Source organism: Sciurus vulgaris (assembly GCF_902686455.1).
Source record: "Sciurus vulgaris genome assembly, chromosome: X".
Classification (NCBI taxonomy): Eukaryota; Metazoa; Chordata; class Mammalia; order Rodentia; family Sciuridae; genus Sciurus; species Sciurus vulgaris.
Window position 1 is genome coordinate 83,829,010 of NC_136471.1, and position 13,145 is coordinate 83,842,154.

The window sequence follows — 13,145 nt, forward strand, 5'->3', positions numbered from 1 at the left end:
AGGATTACTGCTTCAGAATATCTGATAAAATCCTTATTTTTGTCTTTGAAAATTTCCCCTTGCTTCAATCTCTTTGAATATGGACATTTGTATAATAACTCTGTTATTCCCATTGCAGCACTCTTCTATTCCCAAATAAATACAATTAATCTTTGTGGGGAAAGAGTTGATAGATGAGTGTTAGCAAAGTAGGAACAAAGCCTCAAAAGGTGAGTTCACCCAGTGAAAAACAGAAGGGATGTGGTTCAAGTAGAAGACTCAGCTGAAATAAATAATACTAGCACATTCTTATATAGTACTGTGGACCAGGAACTATTCTAAGTACTTTAGATATATTAATTTATTTAATCCTCAAAACAACCTTGTAGTAGTCCGAGTTTAGAGAAACAAGTATTTTAAGGAATTGTCCCATATAATTGTAGGAGTAGGCAAGTCCATATTCTGCAAGGCAATCTGGAATACTGGAGATTCAGGAAATAGTTGGATGCTGCAGATTTGAGTATGAAGGCGCTGGAGACAGAATTTCTTATTGCTCTTCATTGCTTTAAGTGATTGGATGAGGCCAACACACACACACACAAAATAATCTGCTTTGCTCAGCGTCCACTGATTTAAATGTTAATCACATCTAAAAATATTTTCACAGTAACATCTAAACTGGTATTTGACCGAAAACTATGTACCCAAAACTAGCTGAGATCACAGCATTGATCACCCTAAGAGGCAGGCACTATTATTTACCCCATTTGATAAGAAAAAATGAAGCACAAAAAGTTTAAGCAACTTGAACACAATTCATACAGCTAGGAAATGGAAGAACTGGGTTTGAAATCAGACTGATTCCATAATCCATGCATTAAATCATTATGCTGTACTTTTCTGTTCAAGGAATCCTTATGGAATGAACTAATTTTCATATATCATATAAAATGTGCTAATCAAGTATTCTTTTGTGGAAGTAAAATAAAACCTCTGACTGGTCATATCCACCAGACATAAAATGAGACATCAAAATCAACATTTCAAAAATATAATTAATATTTTCCTTACCACTGCTACTCTCTTTATCTCCAACATTCCTTATCTAAATAAATGGATAAACCTAGGTTTTATGGAGTGAATCCTCCCTGTTCCTCACCTTGTCCCACACCAATCAATTGTACAGTCCTCATCAGTTTTACATCCTAGATATGTTTCTAGTTCATCCACTTATTTTACATTTCAACAGCTACTACCCTGATTCAAGCTACCATTGTTCACAACCTGTGTTACTGCAATGGCAATATCATTTTATTCAACCAACAAATTTACTAAAATCGACTTTGTGCCAGACCCTATAACTCATAAGTAGTCTCTTGAACATAATCTAACTTCTTACCAGATCTAGTCTTCACAATGCTATCAGAATGATCTTTAAAAAGCCTTTAATTCCCTTTGGATAAAGTTGCAAAGTATTAAGATGATCTATAAACCTTTGCACGGTTTAGTCACTGGTTTCATTTTCAGCCTCATTTCCTGCCACTCTTTCCATTGCTCAGTTTTCTGCAGGCCAAGTTTCTATTACTTGAATACAACAAATTTGCTCCAACATTGGGGCCTTTGCATTTGTTATTCCTTCTGTCCCTTATCCCTAAATACACCCACGCGTGCACACACACACACACACACACACACACACACACACATTATCATCATCATTTTCATTGCCATATTCATCCTTAGCTGATTAACTTTTCCTTCATGTTTGCTGATTATTGCTTCCTCAGGTAACCTCTCACTGAATAGCTTGAATTCCCCCATTAATATATCCCATATCATCCTGCTAGTCTATTTAATAATTCATTGCACACATAAAAGCATTTTATTTTAGTCTACTTCTACCACTTGACTCTTTTAAGACAAATAAAATATTTGTCTTATTCCCCACTTCATCTCCAACATCAAAAGCATCAAAAGCAGTGCCTGGCACACAGACGACAGACCATGAATCTTGTAGAATGAATAAATGTTCTTCTGGTCTTCTTCCCAATCTTCCACAGTACAGTCTAGGATACATATTGTTTTCTTCATTCTGAGACACCCCTCCTTATGACTCAGTGATATGGGGCCTTGCATCTCTCTGTCAGCAAATTTCACAACAGGCTAAACCCCAGGAATGTTTCTGCTCATTGGTCCTGAAGTTCCAGTCCATGTGACGCCATCATCCTTACTGTAGTATTTACTTCTTGGCTCAGGAAAGCAGTATAGCAAAATGTTTTTAAGTACAGATACTCACTCTAGACTTCCTAGGGGGTAAATCCTAGTCCTAGTCTTACCAAGCCTTTCAGTGCCTCATGGAATTGTTAAAAAGTGTTAATATATGTGAAGCATTTAGTACAGTTCTGGGCTTATATTAATTATTCAAAAATATTTGCTCTTGTATGACAGCAAGTTGGATGTCCCAGGCTCACAATTTCTTTTCAGCAGTCTCCTGTGCAATGGGCTATATGGCTCTCCAAATGATCAGGTCCTGGATATGCACACAGTCCCAGATTCTTTCTATGAGTTCCCAGGATTCTTCCTGTATATCACTTGAAATTACAGGATAGTGAGCTCAAGCTTTCCCCAAAACCACTGCACAAAATTTGGATTTATTTCAGGAATTGCCCCCTGGCCAATAGAATTTCCCAAAGACAGATACATTGTAGACTTCCTGGTTTTGACAGACCACTATTATCTTTTATTCATTCAACATATATTTATTGTGTACTTATTCCATTCTAGGTATTATACTAGGGCTAGTGTATATATTTTATCCCTGTCGTCATAGTCTATATTCTAGCAAGGAAAGCAGAGTGTAAACACATTAACAAGTAAATTAAACATTAAGTTTATGACAACTGGTATAAAGAAAATGAAATCAGGTAAATGAATAGAGTGACAGTAAAGTCAAAGTTTAAAGAAGTGTTCAAGGGAGGACCTATCTGAGGAAGTGACATTCCAGCTGAGGCTAAAGGATAGAAAGAATGAGTCATGGAAGATCTGGCATCACAGAGAGAATGAAGAGCAACTCTAAAGAACCATCTTGGTGCGTCTGAGGGACAGGAATGTGAGTGTAACTGAAGTAGAATGGTAGAAATAGAAAGAGAAAGAGACAGAGAATGATAGGTGATATGACTGGAGAGATATAAAGAAGTCATATTACTTAGGACTCCTAGGCTATGGCCATGTTAGTTCTTCATTTTTCCCATATAGAAAACACTCCTTATATGTTGTTATTGAACACTTTACATATAGCTAACCCAAATATAATTGTGCTTTGTGCAAAAAGAAGAATGTAAATTATCTCATTTATATTTTTAAATATTAATGATAAATTCACATGTATTCACATATTTTGGATTAAAATATCACAAAAGTGAATTTCACCTGCTTCTTTTTACTTCTTCATGTATGGGTACTAGAAAATTCTAAACTACACATGTTATTTTTATTTGTGCTTCACATATTTTTTGGGTCTTATGTATTTTGTTGGTTCTAAGTTAAATTGAAGGACATTGGAAGATTTTTAAGAGGGGGATAGATATTGTATAACTTATGCTTTAAAAAGATAACTCTACCACTGACTAGATGGTTAAGGAATAAAGCAAGAGTAGGCATGGGAAGAATGAGAATGATGGTGTCTTATACTAAGGAAGGAGCAGTAGACGTGAAAAAATTAGCCAAGAATTTATTGAAGATAAAGAGGACTTACTAAGAGATTGAACATGGCAATGTGAGAAAAATAATAATAAATACTTCTCATTCATTTAAGTTATTATGTAAAGCATTTGGTACAATCATTGTCCTTTCATGTATGCATAATGTGTCAAAATAGAATCTACTGTCATGTCTATCTAAAAATAACAAATAATAAAGAAAAGCAGGAGACCAAAATTCAAAAAATTCATTATCTATCTAGAGAGAGGTGTGGAGAGAGAAGATGGGGGGAATAGGGAAGGACTGCAGAATGAATAACTCTTTTTTCAGGGCATAAGCCCAATGACCCACCTCCTCCAGCCATGTCCCACCTGCCAACAGTTACCACCCAGTCCATTCATTCAAACTAGGACAGACTAATTACGTCATATTTCTCATAGTCCAATCACTTTACCTCTGAAAATTGCTGCATTAACACAGGAGCATTTGGGGGAACATTTTATCCAACATATGTTATACATTAATTCTGGCTTGCGTGATCCCCTCCCAAACTTCTATTACTGTCAAACCTAGGCTTCATGTTCCTACACCTATTCCCCTCTTTTCCCACTCACCTCTCTGCTCATTCATGAAGACTCAGGAGTCAACTATATCCAAGTCCTTCATGTTATCATCTGAGGATGAAAAGGTCTACCACAGTCATGGGGCCTGAGAATGATTTTCATTTCTTAACAAGATTTGCCCAGTAAAACCAGGCAGAGGATCTCCCCTCCTAGAGTTACAATGACTGCTTCTGTCAACAGTCATCCCTAGAACATCCAGGAACATAAGCACAGAACATCCAGGAAAATAAAAAAGAATAAACAAATAAAAATAAAATTTAAAAGCAAATAAAGGAAATAAAAGCAAGTCTTGAGCTTTCTGGCTTATCAGAGGTGGAGTTGACCTCTGGGAAATTCAACACACCAGTTTGATAGTTGTTGAGCATTCGGCAGTGTTGCAACAGACTATTCCTGACCTCAGGAAACTCAGTGCCTGAGGTGATGACTGAATGCACATAAATAAAAAAAAATCACACTGCCATATTCTGAGATCACTGGGATCACAGTGTGCACAGGATATCATAGAAAGACAAAGGAGAGACTTCCAACAGCCAAGCCATGGAATCAGGTAAGAATTTTGAAGATAATTCCCATCCAGTCTTGAGAGACAAGCATTTATCCAGGCAAGTGGCCGGGGAAGATTACTGGAAGGAATAAATTACATATAATATACTACAAATAAACCTGGAGGTAGAAGGAAGTTGAAGGAACAACCATGTTCAGTTGTGCAGTACCAAGTCACAAGTGGTGGGACAAAAGTTGCTGATGTAAATAGGAGATGGTCATAGAGGAATAAACATTTTCTCCCAAGAAAAATGAATCCTATTTTGTATTTTCTGTAGATATCATTGAAAGGTTGAAATTCAAAGAGTAATGTAGTCAGTTGCATACTTTAAAAAGCTCTTCATGAAAGTCTATGACCATAAGCTCATGGATTATTGTGGAAGGGTCTCAGAATCAAATAGGAGGATTCCAAGTGCTTTCTTGATATAGCTGAGTCCTTAGCTTATGTTCAAGATGTGAATCCTGAAGATACTGGAACTGATTTCCCCTATGATTATACTTAATGTAGTATAGGAAATACTCAAGCACTCCCAGTCCCATAAGAAGGGCCTTACCATCATGTTCTCCTCTGATACATATACTCCATGTCTCATCACTAGTCTCTTCCATTTTTTCTGAGCAGAATATATGTTGAGGTCTTGAATAGGACTCTAAGTTCCCTTCCACAGGACCTTATCTAATTTAACCTAGTCCTCATCTGTACTGGAACACTGATTTCCTTGAAGATTTGTGGTTCATTCATTATCGAGTTTTTGTCCTCCTCCACCTACCTCATAAGGGATTCATTGCTTCACCCTGAACCTCCTGCCCTTTAGCCGCACCTTCATCACCTACAGTCCTATATTGTTTGATTCTGCCTAAGGGATTAAATTTCCTCCATGAACCAAACAACACCTGGATATTTGCTAATGTCACTAATAAATTCTTAAAGTATTATAAACATTAACACATAGAAAAATACAATTCAACTATCAGAAATTCAACAGCTAATAAATATTGGATATAATTAATACATATAAAGCATACTAATAAGATTTTTTTCCAAACTAAGCTCTTTAATTACAGGAATCTTGCATGTCTTAAATATCTTAGCATTCTACCACACTCACCACAGTCCCTCTAGTCCAATACCATGCCCTATTTTCCACAGTGCAGGCATGCAATAAATGTTTGTTGAGTGACTTCCCTTTGCCCTCTGAAAACATTGAGGAGATCTGGGGAGATTATTTGGATGACTGAGTTATCACTAATAAGCTATTCAAAAGTAATCATAGATATACTCAAAGATGTATGTGAAGGCTATGTTCATCCTGTTAGTGTGTATAATAATAAAAATGAAAACAATTTAAATGGAAAAAAGGAATTTGCTTAAATAAAATATGATATATCCATGAAGGGTAATACTGTCAGGTACTGAAAATGATGTGATATTGAAAAGAAGAGTTAATAGTTCAGGTTGATCATATTCAATGGGAAAAGTAAATTACAAAATAGTGTCTGTGTAAAAATTTGTAATGAAAAATCAACAGTATTTGTTGAATGACTCTATATTCAAATGCATAGGGGATATAGCACCATTAAAAATAAGAGAAGTCCTTGCATTTACAAAACACTAAAAGGATATACATGGAACATTATGATTTTTGTAATTTAGTGTAGTTGTTTCATGGATTATTTTAATAATCCATGAAATTCTATTTACCAACATTTGTACAATTAGAATACATTGATTCTGTAATAATAAGGAAAGATAACCTCTGAATGAATGCTTTTCTTGCCTTTTGGTAAACATTTCTGGGACAAGCAGAAAATTCAGACTCATTCCATTGACCTTAGAGCTGAAGTCATGACGTTGAATTTGGGTTGTTGATGATGACAGTGTTTCTCTAACTGACAAGCATTTTTCAAAGTAAAATCTAAACCATACTTTCTCCACTTCACCCTTTATACCCTTGGTTTATTTAAAGTTCTGCTCAGTATCAGTTCAAACAAAAGATATCAGGAAACAGTAAATGACTGTTATCAGATTATTTTGTGTGTCCTCTAAAAGTCATAATGGTGATTATGGGATCAGTTGTCAGCTTTCCATCTCTGTGACAAAATACCTGAGAAAAATAACTTACAGGAGCAAAGATTTACTTTGGCTCGCAGTTTCAGTGGTTCCAGTCCATAGATGGTTAGTCCAATCACTATAGGCTAGCAATGAAGCAGAATGTTATGACAAAGAGGGAGTAGTAGAGAAAAGATTTTTGCTTTGTGGTGGCCAGCTAGGAAGGAGAGAGAGGGAGAGAGAGAGAGAGAGAGAGAGAGACTGTACACAAAATAAACCCTTCAAAGGCATACTCCAAATTACCTACTTCCTCCAACTAGACCTTGCCCCCTATATACCACAAACTCCCAATAGTGCCACCAGCTAAAGACCAAACTTTCAACACACAAGACCTGGGGCGGGGGCATTCAATCCAAACTAAGGCATAGGGTTATTATAAACTTTTTTAAATAAATTCAAAATACCAAGAAGCATAAGTTGAATTTTAATCAGGATACATTTCAGGACTTTCAAATGTAGGAAGACAAAGACATAAAGTGACAGTGGTCCATCCTAATCCTAGCATGATAAGGTCAACTCTTTAATTTCAGTGACCATATCACTACTTCATTTCAGTTCCCCACAACTAGGCCATTGACTAGTCTTCTATATTAACAAGGTTCTCTATGGTATTTCTGCATCAACTTTAATCCCATGGCCCATTACTTCAACCACTATCTTACCAACACACTAACACCCTCCCATTTTATCCATCCTTGCATTTATCAAGAAAACCCTCAGCCTCAGATCACTGTGTCTTCTTCTCTCATACTAAACTCAGGATACTTACAACTTCTAGAGAAAAACTTCTCTACATATTGAGAATACTACAAATTAAAGGCCATCAGCCCTAACTGAATTCTAGGCAATGTGCAGAAATACATCCTACTTTTCCCTAGGCAGCTCCACTCAGTTCCAAATAACTGCTATACTAAATTTCATGCTGAAAATACAGACGATTAGTCAAAATTTCTTCTTCCTCCCATTCAAACTTTATTTGTATCCTATTTCTCACCTAAATTATTAAAAGAGATAATCCTTCTGCAAAAAATCCTTTCTTTTGCTTTCTTTTATGGCCCTACAATGACTGAAATTATTCCTGCAACTTATTTTTGTCTCTCTGATTTATCTGTAAGTTCCATAAGAGTGCAGTATGTTTTTTATTACACTGTCTCTAGAACTTACCCCCAAATGTGTGTCTGATAAAAATGTATTGGATTAATGTGTATCTGTTAGCATTTCTATTTTCAGGCACCAAAATCTGTCTGTAGTTCACTTAAATAAAGTGGAAACTATTAGAAGTCTTTTGAAAGTGGCATTGGGGCCTCAGAGAATTGACCAAATATTGGAACAGGGTGCTACGAAGACAACTCCAGAATGTCAAGAAGCAGACATTACCACAATATTCTCAAAATTCAACCAAGTTGGATCAAAGAGTCACAGCTACTGATTCTATGATTAAAGTTATGAATGATAACGAACAGATTGCTTCATTTATGTCTCTTGATAAGTATTTAAAATACCAGGAGAGAGCATGTTGTTGACAGAGTTTGAATTGACATTCCACATTCTGGTTCTATAAGGGCAGAAAAAAGAAAGTTGGTCCATTTTTACTCCATAATGGGAGGTAAGACTTCAAACAATCCTTCTGTCAAATTAATTATGATGATTAATTTTATATCCACTTGATTGGTATAGAGGATGCCAAGATATTTGGCCAAATATTATTTTTATTATGTCTGTAAGGTTGTTCCTGGATGAGATTAATATTTGACTCAGTAGATGAGGTAAAGTAAGTTGTCCTCCCCAAAGTGGGTGGACCTCTTCCAACCAATTAAAGGCATGACTAAAACAAAAGAAACAATTTGCTCTCTCTACCTGTTTTCCAGCTAAGATATCATTCTTCTCCTGTACTTGGACTGTAACTTCCATCAATGGTTTTCTTGATTTTTAGGCCTCCAGATTTGGACTGGATTAAAACTACATGATCAGCATTCTTGGTTCTCTCTCTCTCTCTCTCTCTCTCTCTCTCTCTCTCTCTCTCTCTCTCTCTCTCTCTCTCTCTCTCTCTCTTTTTCTTTCATGTACATGTGGTTGTAAATACAGATATAGATATAAATATAAATTCTATAGATAAAGGCATAGATATACTCTGCCTTCCCCAGGGCAGGATTACTGTTCCAATGTAGGAATTGTGATGCTGAATAATAGTCAGAGGAAGATCCTCAATTGTCCATATAGGCCCAATGTGACAGGCATCAAGGGAAGAACTGGTCTAATGGGAACATGGGTCCCCAGATATTACCATAGACCACACCAAAAACAGTATTTGTTAAAAGAAAATAATTTTATTACCTCCTAGATGTTCTGTCTGACTGAATCCACTGATGTTCTATTAACCTTGGTCTAGGCTGGTTCAAAATTTGGCAAAGCCAAACTTTCAATAACAGGCTGCCGTCCTTATTGTTTTGCTCTGCCTAGCCCAATGAATCTAGCTTGTGAATATAGAGTTAGTTTTTGATATTCAGGTATCTCATGTGTCTGGGGGAAATCAAACTAGATTTCAGTTTTCCAGAACTTTTAGACCTTGAGATTGAGATTATCAATCTCTATATCTCTATATTGTTCATAAGGATGATTGTGCAAATGTCATAATTATATTATGATATTAAAATGTGGCTATATGTCTAAGCCTTATGTCTATTCCTCCTGTCCCTAGCATTTACTATGTTAGTTGCCTGGAGAAAACAGGGGAATCAAGACCTTTGGAATATAAGGGGCTCATGTGAATTTAAAATTTTTGTCTTCATCATTGAATAGGCTAATGCGTTTATATACCAATAAATCATCATTAGAAAACAAATAGTATTTTGACCTGAATGGAGTACAACTATGACTAGACTTTCCTAAAAATATGTTAGCAATAAAATACATTAATTGTGATCTGAGCCTTCTTAACAATTAAGCAGGCATTTGAGTACATATATACTCCAATGACCTATGAAGCAATAAATCATTCCGTTAGCTCTTCCATAACATTCAAGGCTTGCTCTCTTAATCCTTAGTTGCTTATGTAGTTTCAATCACAAATTACATAGATCTGAAAAAAATCAAAAATCCCTAACTGTGCCCAAAATAGCAACCAGTCATATTCTAGTCAATTTTATCCCACATAATTCAAACATTCTCTGATTTGGCTCAGAAGGGCCTCAATGTTTATTATTTACAGGTGACTTTAAAAGTGCATAGCTCAAATGATTTATCATGATGTAAAAAGTTTATGTATCTTTATGCTGATGCATTCAGAACTTCAATAAAAATCCTCTGATCTTTAATCAGCATTGACCAAGACAAAGAACAGTGGTAGTATATAATAGCTTTTGACAGTTGACTTATTTTAACCAAAGTGATGAAGAAGTACTTATTAGCATTTTATATTTATACAGAGTGAAAAAAAAAACCATTGTCTTTGGGGCTATGTTAACAATTGGCATTGAATGTCAACCTGAAAGGATAATAGTGACGACTAGAGATTAGAAAAGGTGTGGGCAGGTATATAAGAGGGGGTTGAATTTGATCAGTGCACTCTATATTCATATATGAAAATATCACACTGAAACTCATTAGTATATACAATTACTATGTGTTAATTGAAAATAAAAGATAAAAATACTACATTGAAAAAGAAAAATATCAAACTCCGGTGATAGAAGAATAGTGGTTACATCTAGGGGAATATAGAGACAGGGAATGACATAGGGGGTCCTGGAAAAATCAACATGCTGATCTGGGTAGTGATAGTATGAATACATAAAAAAGTTCATTTTGCTATGCTCTTAATACTCATATATCTTATTGTATTAGTTATACTTCAGTAAAATATTTCTTAAATAGTACGTTAGCTCATAGGGATATAGTTCTGTGTAGAGTACTTGCCTAGCATGCACAAAATACTAGGTTCAATCTCCAGAACCACAAAAAATATACAACAGAATACATAAAGCAACAAAAAAAAATCATGTTTTTGATACTTAAACCTGTTTGGCTGCAATTTTGCTGGGATCCAATAATATGATACTTAAAATATGTCTGTATTCTTGGGTTTTGCCTGCAAATATGCCAGGGCTTAACTCTAGCTATAATATTCAACAGCTTTGGCAGGTCAAAGATATTATAGTCAATTATGCTTTATCATGTGATTGATATAGTAACTACTTGACTTTTAGGGCTAAATTGAACTGCTGATTTGTTTGTGTACCCTCTAACCAATTAATTCAGATGGATGAAAAATCTATTCTGAGAAATACATAGAAGGAGAAAATAAGTGTTTCAAATGGCCACTCAGAATCTTTTCCAATGCAATTATTTCTTTGTATAAAATCATTTAAAATGGAATAAAAGATCTAACATGATTATTATAAAATATCATAGCATGGGTGCAAATTTTTCTAAAATGTGCTTTCTTTTTCTAATTTCCATCACTGTATCTACAGCAAAATTATCTTTTTCCAAGTTAAAAATTATTTAAGAAACTATTTAAGGAACTGTGTCAAAAATATTTAATAGAGGTAGCAGTATACAACACAGATTCACAAAAAGATGAAAAAAATAAAGGTGGAAGACTACTTGGTGATTTTGCTAATGCCAAATCATGCCAAACATTTTTAGCTTGCTTAAATTTCAACATACGTTTGTATTGACAAAATATTATTGCTGTTTTTTTTTTCTATTTGTATGTTTAGTTCTAGACCTAAGGCTTAAAGTTTGCTTATATCCAAGTATGTATTAACCAAAAGAATATTATTGTGCTATTAAAATAAATGAACATACCTTCAATTAAAAAATAAGTTCTTAATGCATGTGAAGTTATAAGAACACTTACAGTAGGACAATTTTTATAAAAACAGATATGCTTTTGCCCAGGAAGAGGTTTCTGTTTGGCAGATATTATCATGATCATACTTGCTATGGTTTGTGCTATAGGTTTGGAACTGTAATATTCCCCACAGGCTCATGTATTAAAGGCTCAAACACCAGCCTCTGGCACTATTGGAAGATGGTGGAACTTTTAGGAGGTGAGGTCTAGAGGAAGAAGGTTAGGTAATTGGGATATTCCCTTGAAGAAGATATTGGGGTGCTCATGTCTGATCTTTCCTTCTTCTTTCCATCTGCTGTGATATTAACAACTTTGTTTTACCACATACTCCCCACCTTTGCATACTGCCTCACCACAGACCCAAAAGCATGGGCCAATTGACCATGTACAGAAACCTCTGAAATTGTGGATCTAAATACCCTTTTATGCCTTATAAGTTGTTTATTTCATGTATTTTGCCCCAGTCACACAAAGTTGAGTACCACAAATTAAATATGTTTAGGGTATCCCTTCCAGGGTCCATGTGTTAAAGGCTTGCTATGGTTTGGATGTGAGGTGTACTCCAAAAGCTCATGTGAGAGACAATGCAAGAGGGTTTATATAAATGACTGGGTTTTGAGAGCTTTAACCCAATCAGTGAATTAATCTCCTGATAGGGATTAACTGAGTTGTAACTGAAGGTGGGCAGAGTATGGCTGGAGGAGGTAGAACCTTTTGGGAGAGCCTTTGGGTTACATATTTTGTATTTGGCATGAAGAGTCTCTCTCTCTCTCTCGCCTTTGGGTTACATATTTTGTATTTGGCATGTAGAATCTCTCTCTCTCTCTCTCTCTCTCTCTCTCTCTCTCTCCTCTCTAATCATCATGTGAGTGACTTTTCTCTCTGCTACTCTTTCACCATGTTGTTTTGCCTCACTTTGAGCCCTGAGGGATGGAGCTGGTAGTCCAAATAAACTTTTCTTAAAATTGTTCTTGTCAGGTCTTTTGGTCACAGTACTGAAAAAGCTCACACACACACACACACACACACACACACACAAAAAAAAAAAAAAAAAAAAAACCTTGTTTCAAGGTGTCAGTATTTGGAGAAGAAGAGACCTTTAAGAAGTAGGGCCTTATAGCAGGTGTTTTGATCTTACCAGAGACTCTGTCCTCTTAATGTAACTGCCCAGAGACCCCTTAGAAGTTCTTATAAGAGGGTGATGGAAAAAAAGGAAGCATTACACCTCTCTCTCTCTCTCTCTTTCCCCACAATTCCTGTTTCCTCTGCATGCACTGCACTATCCACTATCTGGCATAGAGACTTCACCAGAGCCTGCACTATATTGTTTGGACTT